The sequence below is a fragment of the Cyanistes caeruleus genome, chromosome 2 (assembly GCF_971803275.1).
Source record: "Cyanistes caeruleus chromosome 2, bCyaCae1.hap1.1, whole genome shotgun sequence".
Classification (NCBI taxonomy): Eukaryota; Metazoa; Chordata; class Aves; order Passeriformes; family Paridae; genus Cyanistes; species Cyanistes caeruleus.
In genome coordinates, this window is record NC_141702.1 from 119,167,170 (window position 1) to 119,180,354 (window position 13,185).

The 13,185-nt window shown below is 41.1% G+C and overlaps 2 long non-coding RNA genes across 2 annotated transcripts in view; one reads left to right on the top strand and one right to left on the bottom strand.

The window, feature by feature from the left end:
* LOC111926412 (uncharacterized) overlaps nucleotides 1-11,864 on the top strand; it is a 60,490-nt gene extending 48,626 nt beyond the window's left edge. The window contains exons 8-12 of the long non-coding RNA XR_015282467.1: nucleotides 7,494-7,577; nucleotides 8,949-9,092; nucleotides 9,242-9,405; nucleotides 11,370-11,513; nucleotides 11,605-11,864. This is a non-coding gene — a long non-coding RNA (uncharacterized LOC111926412). The remainder of the gene's footprint in view (nucleotides 1-7,493; nucleotides 7,578-8,948; nucleotides 9,093-9,241; nucleotides 9,406-11,369; nucleotides 11,514-11,604) is intronic.
* On the bottom strand, nucleotides 3,910-5,620 carry LOC111926673 (uncharacterized). Its single transcript, XR_002863111.2, has 2 exons — nucleotides 5,546-5,620; nucleotides 3,910-4,029 (listed from the first exon to the last, which is right to left on the bottom strand). It is a non-coding gene; the product is annotated as an uncharacterized LOC111926673 (long non-coding RNA).
* Nucleotides 11,865-13,185: the final 1,321 nt, after the last annotated feature.

A 13,185-nucleotide genomic window follows, 5' to 3' on the forward strand; every position in this document is an offset into this window, starting at 1 on the left:
TCTTTGAAACTGATGTTCCATTACCACTCTTTTCAGCAGAAACCGAATGCATCCCATTCAGCCCAATGAGAACTGCAGCCAGCTGCCTTGACAGGGCACGTTAGAAATTCAGCTTATTTTTCCCCTCCTCAAATGCACAGAAGGTTTATTGATAATATTTTCTGTTAGCCTAAAGCATCTTTGTTAGAAACAAGTGGCTCTCTTGTGGCTCTTTATCAGTGTCCCTTCAAGCTGAAATGTTTGCAGAGCAGACCAGGAGTGCTTTCTAACCCACTTGGTGTAGATTTAAATGTATATATTATGCAGGGCAATAGGGGATCAGACTCAGTGGAGTATCTTCAGGAATAATTGAAAGCAGGACTTGTTCCTGGTATTTTGTAAATAGTAGCAATAACTCCTCACGTTTCACACGCTACTTGAGCTTTTAAAATTCTGCTGTGCCATTCTGTGGCCAGGAGTGAAGAGTGAAATCCTTTCAGATCTCTTGTGATTTAGCAGACAGCTTTAAGGGGTAAATGTGAGATAAAGAGGAATAATTAACTTTTCCAGAAGTCACTTTCAGCTAGGGGAATTTAAACCTTACTTTTAATCTTTCAAATTGACCATGAACCTTGCATTCATTCTATGTTGTATAAAATTACATGTTACAATATTTAAGTAGGTAGAACTGCACTGTGGACAAAATGAAGTGTGGAAAGTGTTTTGGAGGAGATAGAAGAAAGTAAATGTGAAGTATATGAAAAATCTAATCAATAAAATAACAATTTCAAAATAAAAACATTAGCTGCTAGAGAGTCCAGTAAATCACATCAGTTGTGTGGAGCAGCACCATTGGATTAAATTATAGAGGGTGAGAAGCAGAACACATCAAGCACAAATAATCTCTCCCTCTCATTTACTTTGCTTTGTAGTTGAAGGTGTAGGAATTGTTTTCCCCAGCAAGGTTGGGAAAAGGAGGAAAGGAGCACGTGTAGCAATCACAGCACAGCACAGCTTGAGCCATGTCACAGGTTTACAAAATGTCACACTCTGCCATGGCAAATGAGCCACTGTCACACCCTTAAGCAGCTCTTTTGATCTATCCTAATGCACAAATTACAGTTGTCGTCATGTCTTATTACTATTATCTTGTGGAAGATTGAAATGTTTTACTCTCTGATAGCAAATTCCTAATAATTTACCTGCCTGAGACACAAATTAGGTAGAATTCCAATTCTTTCTGGAGTTGTTTAATATTTCCTCAGTGGTATTTATTACAATTTGCTGCAGGGATGCATTTTGAAAATTTAATGTATATAATTTCAGGACAAACTGTATGGCTTTGGTTTGATCTAAAGCTCCCATGGCACCAGAGGAGCCTGATGGAGGGGACAGACAGTGCAGTTTTTTGCCATTTAGCCAACATAGATCAACAGGATGGCTGGGATACTTTCAGTGAGGTGAGGAAGGGCTGTGCTGAGAGGAATATTGGATATTGAATATTGTCCTGCTCAGCCAATGGTAAAGATGTCATGGCAAAAATGGTGACAGCAGCACAGTGTTTCTCCCTGGAGGATGGGTCATGTGCCATGCCAGCAAAATTAGTTTTTGCAGCATTTTAAAACAAAAATGCTAATCCCTTGCTTGTTTCAATCCTTCAGTCTGTCAAACAAACAGGAAAGATGAAAAATAGAGATCTACAAGGTGGAGTTCAGTCAGCAGGGTGGCAGTTTTTCCATGGCTTGAGGGCAGGATGCGGATGCCCACACACCTGGGAGCAGTCTGTCTAGGATTATCCAAGCAAAAAGAGGAAGCTGCTTGGTCACGTTTTCCATACATTTGGAGGAAAATGCTCCATCACTGGCATGTTTGCTTGGACCCCTCCAGCAGGCAGGACACAGCTGAGTAAGGATATGCAGAGGGCTTCTCATCTCCAGGGGAAAAGTCCATCCAGGGCAGGAAGTGGAAGGAAAACTACTGGAGTGCAGGGAACAGTGCACAAAATCAGTCAGTGAGAGGTTTTGTCTGTGCAGCTTTCTAAAGAGTATCAGAATATAAATCACACTGTCCAAAATTAATAGACTGCTCAACCACTTGAGTTTATTAATGTTCCTGGCGATTCCACAGAAGCTGAAGTAAGTTTGGTGAATTCCATCATGCTTCTTAACTGGAGAGAACACATCCTCTAAGTGGTTTTATTGTCCTTTTAATGTCTGAACCTGAGACTATTAGGGCTGCAGAATGATTTATAATGATGTGCTAAACTGGAGTAATTTCAGTCATTTTATTAAGCCCTTTGTGGACGAAATGGAGACTTGCTGGGGCTGTGTTTTCTTTGAACACACTTCCTGTGCCTGTGCAGCGCCTCAAGAAGTGAGGATGCACACCATATGCTAGAGCCTGGGGTGCCAAAGTGCACTTCTAACCTCTTAGTGATAATTTAGATGTGTTACAGCAGTGTCTCCCTAAACACTGAGAAACTCCTCTATGGTTTTTAATGTATGTTATTTCTCATAGTGAAATGATCTGTCAGTAGCTGTAGTGATTAAGTTACTGTTCCTAAAGAAAGGCAGTCTCACTTTATTCCCTATCCATATTTTCCTTCCTGTGGCTCCCAAAGATCATTTCCTTTGAGGCCATGTTTGGTTAAGCTCATGTGATTCTATTTCTGGATGTTTTTCTCTGTAATTACCTGTAGGACAGTTACCTTTGACAAGATTTATACATAAAGAAATGTTAAAATCTAAATGTAGTTTCTTTTTGAAATTCAGTTAAGGCTTTTCAGTTGTATTTTTTACAGTGTGTCAAGAAGACACACATTCAGGAATATGCAGTTCTGTAGTTCTGCAGGATCTATTATTTGTATAATTAATTAACTGAATTGCAGCTTCTTTGGGGAAAGACATAGTTTGAGTCTTGGGTAACCATCTGTGAGGTGCTGGGATACAAAGAGTAGAGCACTGAACTGAGACCAGGACATGGAGAAATAGTCAGATCAAACATTTATTGATGCCCTTCAACATAAGAACTTGGCTCAACACTGAGGACATCTCTGGCAAACAGCTACTCTGAATTTAGCACAGAATCTTCCATAATACTGAATTCTTAAATGCAGTGTTGGTACTGCTTCCTCTACTTTTCTCTCCTTATAGTCATTTGAGTACTGCTTTTGGTTTTCTCCTCAGTTTTGAAATCTGATTCTCTTTCCAGGCCAGTGTAATACAGGGTTTCTGTCACCAGGATAATTAACAAAGCATGAGGGAAAATGTGCAGATTTTTTTTCAGCTACCTTTGCAACTGTGAAAAGCCAATTCTCTTCCACTGCTTTTCCCAGTATCATAAATGGTCCTCAATGTTCAATCAGTTATAATTGTCCATAAAATCAAAGGATCCTCAGGTTCAGCACCTTAGAAACCAAAGAAATCTAAAAATCACTCAACCTGGGATGGAAGACCCTAAAAAGAAGTAAGAGACAATACTACATATTCATAAGGTTTTACAGAAATGAATATCAGAGTGATGAAAAGTGTATTTGAGTGTAAAATACCCATGTTCATTAATGTCTTTTCAAAAATTCACAGGGCAGCACAGCAGCTTATCAGCTTTTCAGGAGCACAGTACAAGGGAGATGTTCTGTCTGAGCCTGTCCATGGTTGCTTTTCAGTGGCTGTGAACAGATGCTGCACTGGGAGGACTCATCAGACAAAATACATTTAGAGCTCTGTCGAGTCCATGATAACTAAGAAAAATTGATAAAGTCTGGGTTTTTTCCTTCTCTTTCTCTCTGAGGGATGCATGTTCTATTTTATTTCTTGTTTAAAAACTATCATCACTATGAAGAGTTTGACTTCACCATAGAGTTTAGGACAATATAGGAGGCGATTCCAGGAATGGAGGATTGTCTTGGTTTAGGGGGAAAAAAAAAAGCAATTCCCAGCAATCTGTTGAAATTTATTAGAGTTTTTGTTACAACAAGGCCATCAGCTGCTGCTCTGGGTGCCATGGAAACAGGCATTGCTGCAAACAGGGGAGCCTGCTCTCAATCCATTCCTATTTCAGAAAAATAAAAAGAAGAAAATGGGGTTTTGTGGGCTGAGCCGTTTAAAGGACTCTGCCCGTGTCTTTAGCAGTGCGCGTGGCCACTGCCCTGGCAGAGGGAGCAAGGGACTGACAGACACCTCTGACTGCTTCCAGTCTCATGGAAGAAAACTGGAACAGCTCTCCACTGATCTCTCATCGTAAATAAACGGGCAAATGGGGATATGGATGGTGGAGCAGCCCAGCCAGACTGGAAGAGGAGAGGATTTCTTCTCTAATTCTAATTTGGACCGAGATGCAGCTTGAACTCCAGGTTGGGCTTCCTGGAGCTAAGCTGGGCCCAAACCACTCAGTTCCTAATGACCTTCCATAGGAGAGAAGGAAGGAAGGGGCAGGAGAGCACTGACATCACCATGAACTCCTACATTTGTTTCTGTACTCAGATGTCTCAAATTTTAGTTCATTTTACACGTTTCAGTGCAACCCCTTCTCCATATTCTTAGTAAAATATCGTAACAAGTAATTTCTCACTCCAAAAATAATCTGTGGGAATCAGCATAATGGTTTTCCCATTAGAAGCACAGTAAGTGCCTTGTGCAGCAGCAGGATTCAGAGAGCATCTGTTGGGATTGTTGTCATAGAGATCTCAGGATTGCTACACTAAATGTATAAGAGTCCATGCAACAGTTTATGTGCTGAGTTTTATAGCTGTAATATATCAGCTGAAGTTTCCTCAGCTTTCCTTGCTGGGTGGGAGGCGGGGTTTCCCTCAAAACTCACAGAATGAAACCAGAGAGATGAATGTGGGATTTTTGTAAGACCTTACATGTTAACAGTCATCTTAAAATATTGTGGAGTTGATAATGGTCACATCTTTCTATAAGATGCACGAAAAATCCAGATTTTCATCTGAACTGCACATGTATTGTTTGTTCTTGTTATTCAGTAACACATAAGTAATTGATTATGCTTAAACCAATGTTTTTCCAATTTCCTTACATTTGACTCATTGTTTCTGTGCTTATGTGAAGATGAAGCCAAGGAGACAGTCCAGAGCAATGCATCCTTGCACTCCATGCTTTATCCATTTATTTCTATTTTCTGTGATTTTCAAGGTAAACTGGAAAATAATTTAAATAAATCAGCGAATAGAGCTGTATTACAAACCTTGAAGGGAAACTAAATAACTCTGGCAGATCACAGAAAAAATATTTTTAAATCTATTAACTGTCTGTCAAGTTGCCCACCACAGAGCCTTCAGCTGATTAGCTGCTTTCTGGTTCAGTGGAAATCAGTTGCACAGAAAGCCTTGAGAGAAATCATTGGATGTAACCTGGAAAACTTCATCTTTTTTAGGATATGGAGAAAGTTTCTGGTGAACAATAGCATTTACTGCTAGCTGCCAAGGTTGGCTGTTTAATTATGTGTTGGCCGTGGTAAGCCTCGGTGTTTGTGAGGATAAAGATGTGGGTGAGCTGTGCTCTGAGTGGGAGCCTGGCTCTGCTTGGGGTTTCTATCCAACACACACTTGTAAGAGAGGGTCTGATGTTTCCTCATCTGCCTCACAACCATCTCAAGAGCAGAGACCGAGACCCTGCAGACCCCAGGGCACTTTGTGCAGGGGTTCTGGCCTGGCTGAGGTGGATGCTGCCCAGGTGATTGTTTGTAGCTGTTTGCTGTGCTGTCACAGTGCCCTGCCCTCGTTCCTGCTGCTGAGCAGGGACTGGCGAGGAGCAGCCTGTTCTGTACCTCACACCTGCTGCCCAGAGCAACGGGTCTCACCACAACAGCCTGTGAATCTCCCCACCTCTTGGCCAGCTGCCCCTTGCTCTGAAACAGACTATGAAAGTGACTTTCTAAGTTACTTTCTGAGAGAGATCTCCCCAAGGAAGAAGACCCCGGCTACCCTGTCTTGTCTGTTGGTAGCTATAACCCCCCCCCTTTTTCTCTTTTCTCTTTACCTCTTTATCCCTCTCTCCCTCTCTCTCCCTCTCATCTATCGCACAACCCATGTTGCTGGCACTAAAATAAAGGTGCCTTATTGCTGTTGTGATTTAAACTGAAACCCCTTGGTGTCCTTTTTGCACTCTGAGATCAAACAAACCTCTCACGACTACCGCTTGTGTTAGTGAATCGTGACAGCACTGCCTCATCCAAACAGTATGGAAACAACCTGCCAGGCTTGGCATAAAGATGTGCTTGGTGAAATACCCCTGGGGTGAAGGAAAAGCTGTGATCACTTTTGTCTGTCTGCAAACGCTAAAGAAGGATAAAAGAGCCCCCTGGGGCAAGGATCAGCTGACTGTCATCTCCAGCTGGGCAGGAATTGGGCATTCATTCTGACTTCCATCAACTGTCACATAGCACAGAGGGACAGACAGACAGAGACAGGCTCTCAGCAGCCTCAGCTGGGAGGTAACAGAGTCCACCACAAGATCGTTTTGTTCAGGACAGGAACCCTACAACTGCTGTCACACCAAAGCCCCTTGGTGGGTGCAGAGCTGCAGTGGGAGCTGAGGCTGGGGCCCAGTATCCCTGGGCTATCCCTGGGCTTTCCCCACCCAGTGGATCACTGGACAAAACCAATAAATCACAAGCTCTTGCAGCTGGCACAGCTCTCTGCTGCCTGACACAACCTGTTTGTTGTATTCATTTTAAATGCAGGATTGCACATGGCAGTTCAGGCAATAGATGAAGGGAGGCTCAGAAAGCCAAGGACTCCCTTGAAACACCATTACCCAACCCAGTGGGCTTGATGCTGCTTATTTGGGGTGGGAAAGAACAAGGACAAGGGACAGGGCATCCGTGGAATCAAACTGGGGATCAGTTTGTTCTGATGTCTTGGGCAGCACCTGGATACCACTGCTACACATCCCTTCCTGTTAGAAAGGGGCAACCCCTTCACTGAATTTCATCTACCAGATTGTGTGAATTAGACATTTAAAAACTCTGGGTTGAGGAGATGTATTTTCCTGCAAGGAGTTCAAAGGAAATATTTCCTTTGCTCTTTTTTGTCTCTCTCGCTTCACTGCCAGGGACTGGGGTCATGGTGATGGGATGGCCAGGAGGGAGGAGCACAGGGTCCGTCTTTTGATCCTACTTGGGTTGTGTTCCCCATTCCTACAGCTCTACTGGGCTAATACAAAATGCATAACTAAGCTCTGTCAATTATTTGAAAAGTAAAATAGCAATTAGAGCGAAATAAAAAGAGGGATGAGAAGCCTTTGGCATGTTATCACTCTTCCTGTCAGGAGACGATTAAGCAAAGCGAGCAGCAGCTGTGGGGAGCCACCAGCCATCCTTCAGCATGGGATCATTGTCACTCACTGCAGATGCCATCCCCTTCCTCTGCTGGGATGTTCCATTTATTTCAATTACTGGAGCTGAGGAAATGTTTGCTTGTTCCTTTGGTTTTACATGTCTCCTGTACCTGAAGTTTCTGGTACTTGTCTCATCATTAATATTTCTTACTGCAGTGTGTCTTCTCCATCAGCGAAGGTCATTCCCTATCAGCTCACACACCTAGAGAGGCCTCATCCATCTTTCCAGGACAGTGTGAGGTACTCAGCCATACCTGTCTGTCTGACTCCTGTTTGTCTTGCCATCTGTCTTGTTCCCATGTGTAACATCTAATTAACACCCATGGTAATTAATTATGCTGTGGTGTCTTTTCTATTACCTATTATTGGTGTCAGCGGGAATAAATCAGCACATTGAACACAAAGGGAATTGTGGTATTCGGTGATGGAGAACATAAATAATGGACTTACAGATTTTAAATATTCATAAAATAGAAGGCAAGGACCATAATTTTAATAGAAGGTTTTGTATAGTGAATAAAACTACATTTTCCTACTTCTTTGTAGAGTACAAACAGGGCATTGTGTAGCTGAGGTCCCTGCATACACAGAAAACAGTTCAGTGACCAGTTCATAGCAACTGCCTTGGAGAAATAGTTGATCTGTATTGTTTTTAAGTTTAATTATTTGTAGGTTTTGACAGTGGTTGGCCTTTTGAAATTGTCAGTTGAAATGTATTGGTCTGTAAAAAATCACATACTAAAGGTTGAATGCAATTATTCTCCAGGGATAATCTCAGAGCAAAACATTTGGCCATCGATGCCAAGGAACATGGCTTCTGCCACCAACTCCTTGGATGAGCACAGATGGGAGTATTTCTGGTTTAAAAATCAGATTGATTCCTGCATTTTTGAAAAATAATTCATTCTACTGATTAAACAGACATTAAAACATTAAACATTAAAAATGTGTTTGGGGGACCTTTGCTTTTCGGTCCCCCCAACAGACAGGGGAGCAGTGCCCCAGTGGCACCAAAACCTGTGTATGTAACATCGAGGGAAGTGGAGCATTGATAGCAGAGATCTGCCCCAGAACCAGAGGAGAAGGGCTGGAGGAGGAATTCCCATCCCCAGCTGTTTCCCACACACATTGTTGTGTTATTCCACACACATTTGAGGCAGAAGCAATAAGCACTTCACCCTCTCAGAGCTAACACAGGAATGGTTGCCTAAACCCTGTTATTTTGCCTAGGATGCTTTAAGAGAACTTCAATAAAACCTTGCCTTTCACTAGTGCTGCTAAGCTTTCCAGGAGAATACCAGAGAATTATTCCCAATTTTCAGTCTTCCAGAAGCTGAAGATGTTTTACTGATTTAATTCCTATACTGCTACATTTTCATGCAGGATCAGGTTTCCTATTGTTGAGGGATATTTCTTTTCAGGTTAGGTCATTTTTATACAGGAAAAAAAAAAATACTTTCTCATGATGGGAGCTGTTTTATGAAAGAAAAATTACCTTTTTCACCATCAAGTTTTCCAACTCCTTTGCAAAGATGAATTAAATCTGAATCTGTCTCAATTACTTGGGGATTGTATTTCATTGTAACTAATCACATTCCATTTTTTTTGTAGATTAAGCATTGGGACTGGCAGTGTGACTTCAGAGATCACTGACAGTTCTACCTGCAGCTCTGGGTTTCTGAACTTGAGAGAAAAAGTGAAATTATTTTTTTTATTTGCTGCCCTGCGTTGCCTTGAATGCAAAATCTTGTCAGGGTAAGAGGCAATGGATATAAGTTGATTTTCAGGGAATTCCAGTTTTTGTTGCTAGGGTTTTTTTTTTTTTGGTTGTTGGGCCTTTTTGGGGTTTTTTTTGTCCAACTGGACACAGTCCTAAGTAACCTGTTCTGACTGTGCTTTGAGAGGTGCTTGGACTGCAGAATCACCAAGGATGCCTTCCTACCTCCGTTTTTCCATGTGTCTGAATTGCCATCAGGAAGAAGGTACAGAACTGCAAGTGTCTGAACTCTGTATTTATCACAGCTGTCCTCTGCACCCACCTGATCAGCCAAAAATTATGAAAAGCAAGGCAAGTAGTGGGGGAAATGTTCCTAAAATTGTCATTTGCTTTCTGCCCTGATGGAGCTCAGTGTCATCTTAATGTCACAAAAGAATAATGGGTGGAATATGATAAATGAGGTGCCTATTTCAATGAGCTTACACACCCAGAAACAGATGCTGTCCATGCATTTCTTAAATGTGATTTCAAAGAATTGTATTGCTCTTCCTCAGAATTGACAATTAAGTAAATGCAGGAAAAGTAGATAAATCAAAAAGGCAGTGATTGGGACATAGCATGACATTTACTTTTTACATTTCATGCCTGACCATTATGTTTTTATTCCATCCTCTTTTGTCATATTTGAATGTTTAAAGTAATTTTAATTCTGGCTGCAGCTTCCTGATGATTCCCGTCTAGTTTTTTTCCATCCCCACCTTTTCCTAAGCCTGTTGAAACACCTTACTGCAGCCTTTGCCTCGTGTCTTTCCAAACTTTCTTGGCTGCTGAGTTGCCACCCAGAGAAAGGGGAAGTTCAATTGTTATATATACTGGTTGGTTACTTGTCCCAGAATTACTTCAATAACTAGCAGTGATTTATTTTTTTTTAAAGAAGAAAAATTATCTCCTGTGTTGTTTCAGTCATATGAAAGCAAAAGGAAAGATAAAATAGAAAGAGAAGGCAGTACTTCTTTTTGCTGATGATGCATTTGATGGATGTCTCTCTGAGGACCTGATTGAACTCAGTGTTATACCCCCCAAATGAAGATAAATCATTGGTGAAGGGTGTGTGGAGTACATGCCCAAAATCAATTATGCTCACACGGAGATCTATTAATCTATTTCTTCCTGTTCAGTCTACCCAGCCTCTTTTAAATGGCTTTTTATCATTCCAAACACAGGTTACCTTTTTTAAGTGGTGCTACAGTTCTGGTGGTTTGCATTAAAATCAGAGTTGGGCCTTGCATGTGAAGAACCCTTTCACCCCTTCCCTTTGCTCAGCCCAATTACCTTAATTCCGTTTTAAACCATTTCTCCCAACAAGATCTCTGAGTCACAGGGACCCTGACCCTTTCTGCAGAGCCTTGGTGGGGTTTGTTACCTTTCCTTGTTGGGAGCACAACAGCCTGGCAAAGATTCCTGTGTGAAAAAACAAAGTCATGCAAGTATAAGGAGGTACAGTTGAAAACACTGTAATGAAAAAGAGATATCCAGGAAATTGTGTCTACTGAATGGTATTTCAGGGAAATCCAGTGGGGCTCAGAGCCAGAATGTATCAGATGCTCTCTCCATTCCCAGGGAAAGACAATCTGATCACAGTCTATGCCTCTCACTGAGCAAGATGAAGGTGACAGAGCAAGCATTGAAGGGAATCTATGTAACACTTGGGAATTCAAAATTTCATCATTTTGTCAGTTTTTAAATTGTGACATCACCTTATGTTTCTCAACCAGAATCATGGTAAGCAGCTAACTACAGCTCGCTGCTTTCCATCTAATACTTCATCATGTTAACAGTGTAAAAGGCTGTTGATCAGGCAGGTCAGCAAAGCATTCTGAATAAATCCCATATCCTAGCCCAGATAATTTTCATTCTGTCAGTGAATGCCTGGCATTAGAATGAACCGCTAGTTCTGAAATATTGGCTGCTAACATAAAGAAATTCCAGCACAGGATGGAAGCACTGGTTGGATTTGATGATCCTAAGGGTCTTTCACAACCTAAGTTATTCTAAATGAATCCATGAAATGAGTGGTGTCCATGCACTGTTTTTATGAGGCCAAAAGCATTGCCATGATTCAGTGTAGGGAACAGTAGCACTCTGATGACACAAAAAGCAGTATCTTGGGTGATTTTTGTGGCTGTACTTGTAAGTTCAAGGAGCTGTGCACTAAAGCCTCTAAATCCCACATGAACATATTGCCTGAGAGAATCCCCTGAAAGACAGGAGGCACTCAGGCATCTTTGCACTTAAGATTCCATGTTTTGCTCCAGGGCTGGATTTCCAACTTGTAGTTGGAAGAAGAAGCTCTTCAGGGACAGAATTCTCTGTCTTTAGAAGCAGTGTCTATGTTAAGCAGCCCCAAGAAAGGAGAAAATCACCTTAATTTTAAAAGCTAGTGCTTTACAACTCTGCAGGTAGGCTTTCACTCAGACATGCTCACAGATACCTGTCTGAGATTTCTGGGGGTGTCCAATAAAATGTTTGAAATGCTATCTTTTCTTTCAGCAGCTCTCTAGAGAATATCAAAAAGATCTGAGAAGCAGCAGCATGGAGAGTGCATCCAGCCCTGTGGCACTCCAGAGCTGTGGCCCTTAGGAATTCTGCTGACATGTACCTTGTAGTTGTACTTGTAAAATGAGGAACCCTCCCAGATGCCTCTCCTCTGCAGAAGTGAATTAACATCCTGTCATAGACCCTTTTCAGTTATCTCAGCCCTGGGCTTGAGTGCAAAGTTCCTGTCAATAAAGCCTGATAAACAAATGCAATACCTGGAGTGTTTAAAAACACGGCATCGGTTTTGTGGCTGTGAATTTCATTAACTTTCTAAGCAGAATTGGACTTTTGCTGGTAATTCATTCAAAGCAAGTAGCCAGTGTGTAAATCCTTAGTTCTGTGGTAAAGCCTGTGCATGCAAAATTAAACTGGATGAAATCTAGAAGCCTGTGGGTATTTTGGGTAAATTTACAGCTTTTATACTCAGCCTTTCTTCTGATGGAATTAATAAATGTTTGGGATTGTTGCAGCTGCAGTCAACTCCTGTAACATATTGATTAGCATCATATTGACAAAAAATTGGTCTCTGTTAACAAGGAACAACACAGTGATTGATAGGTTACAAAAGTTATATAAAGTGTGCCGACATGTTTGGAGAAGTGACACATCACACACAGTCAATAGTGATGGAAATTGGAGCAGAATTCTCCAGCTCAGCCTTGATTACCTGGCAGAAAGTGATCCTAGGCTTTTAGGTAAGGAGTAATACATTTTCTATCTGTAGTTGCTATTTCTGTTATTATTATTACTACTATTATTATTATTATTATTATTATTATCTGTTGAGTGTATTTTATAGCCCATAACCATTAGGGCTACAGAAGTGATTTTTTCAGATTGTACCATCAAGACTTTCTGATTCCAGGTAAATCCAGTTTGGCAGAGCAAGCACTGAAACAGCTGCCAGCTCTCTAATCTGGTTCAAGTCAAAATCATGTTTGACATCACTTCAGCATGACATGAGAAGGAAATCTGTTTTAAATATAGGGAGATGACTTCAGAATACATTCCATGAGCTTTATTTAGTGCAAGGATTTTTTGTTTTCCAAGTGAGTTGACACAGGAAAGGGATATTAGAGAGACAGGCCATTTTCACGCCTCTTTCAATCTGTCACATAAAACCACAAAGGTGGTTGTTGTTGTTGTTGATAGATTTCTAGTTTGTTTTCTCAATTTGTGCATGCTATTCTGATAAAAAACCCTCTTTACAAATGTAAGAATTGAGCCCAACTATCAAACTTGTCCAGCTCCACTCCTTTTTTAATATTTTTTACTTAGTGTCGGAAGAAAGGGGAAGAACCAAGAGAAAGGAGTTGGAGCTTGTGAGAGAAGGAGAAATAAAAGAACACCTTTTTTCAGCTGAAACCTGACTTCAGAGAAGCATTTAATTTCTTAGCACTGCTTAGGTCTGAAAAGATCTATTCATAGTAAATTCTGAGCCAGGAAAATGATTTTTTTTTAACTCATTTGTGTTTTAAGGCCTATTTTCCATTTTCCTTTTGTTCTGTGCAAATACATATTTCCAGACCTTTG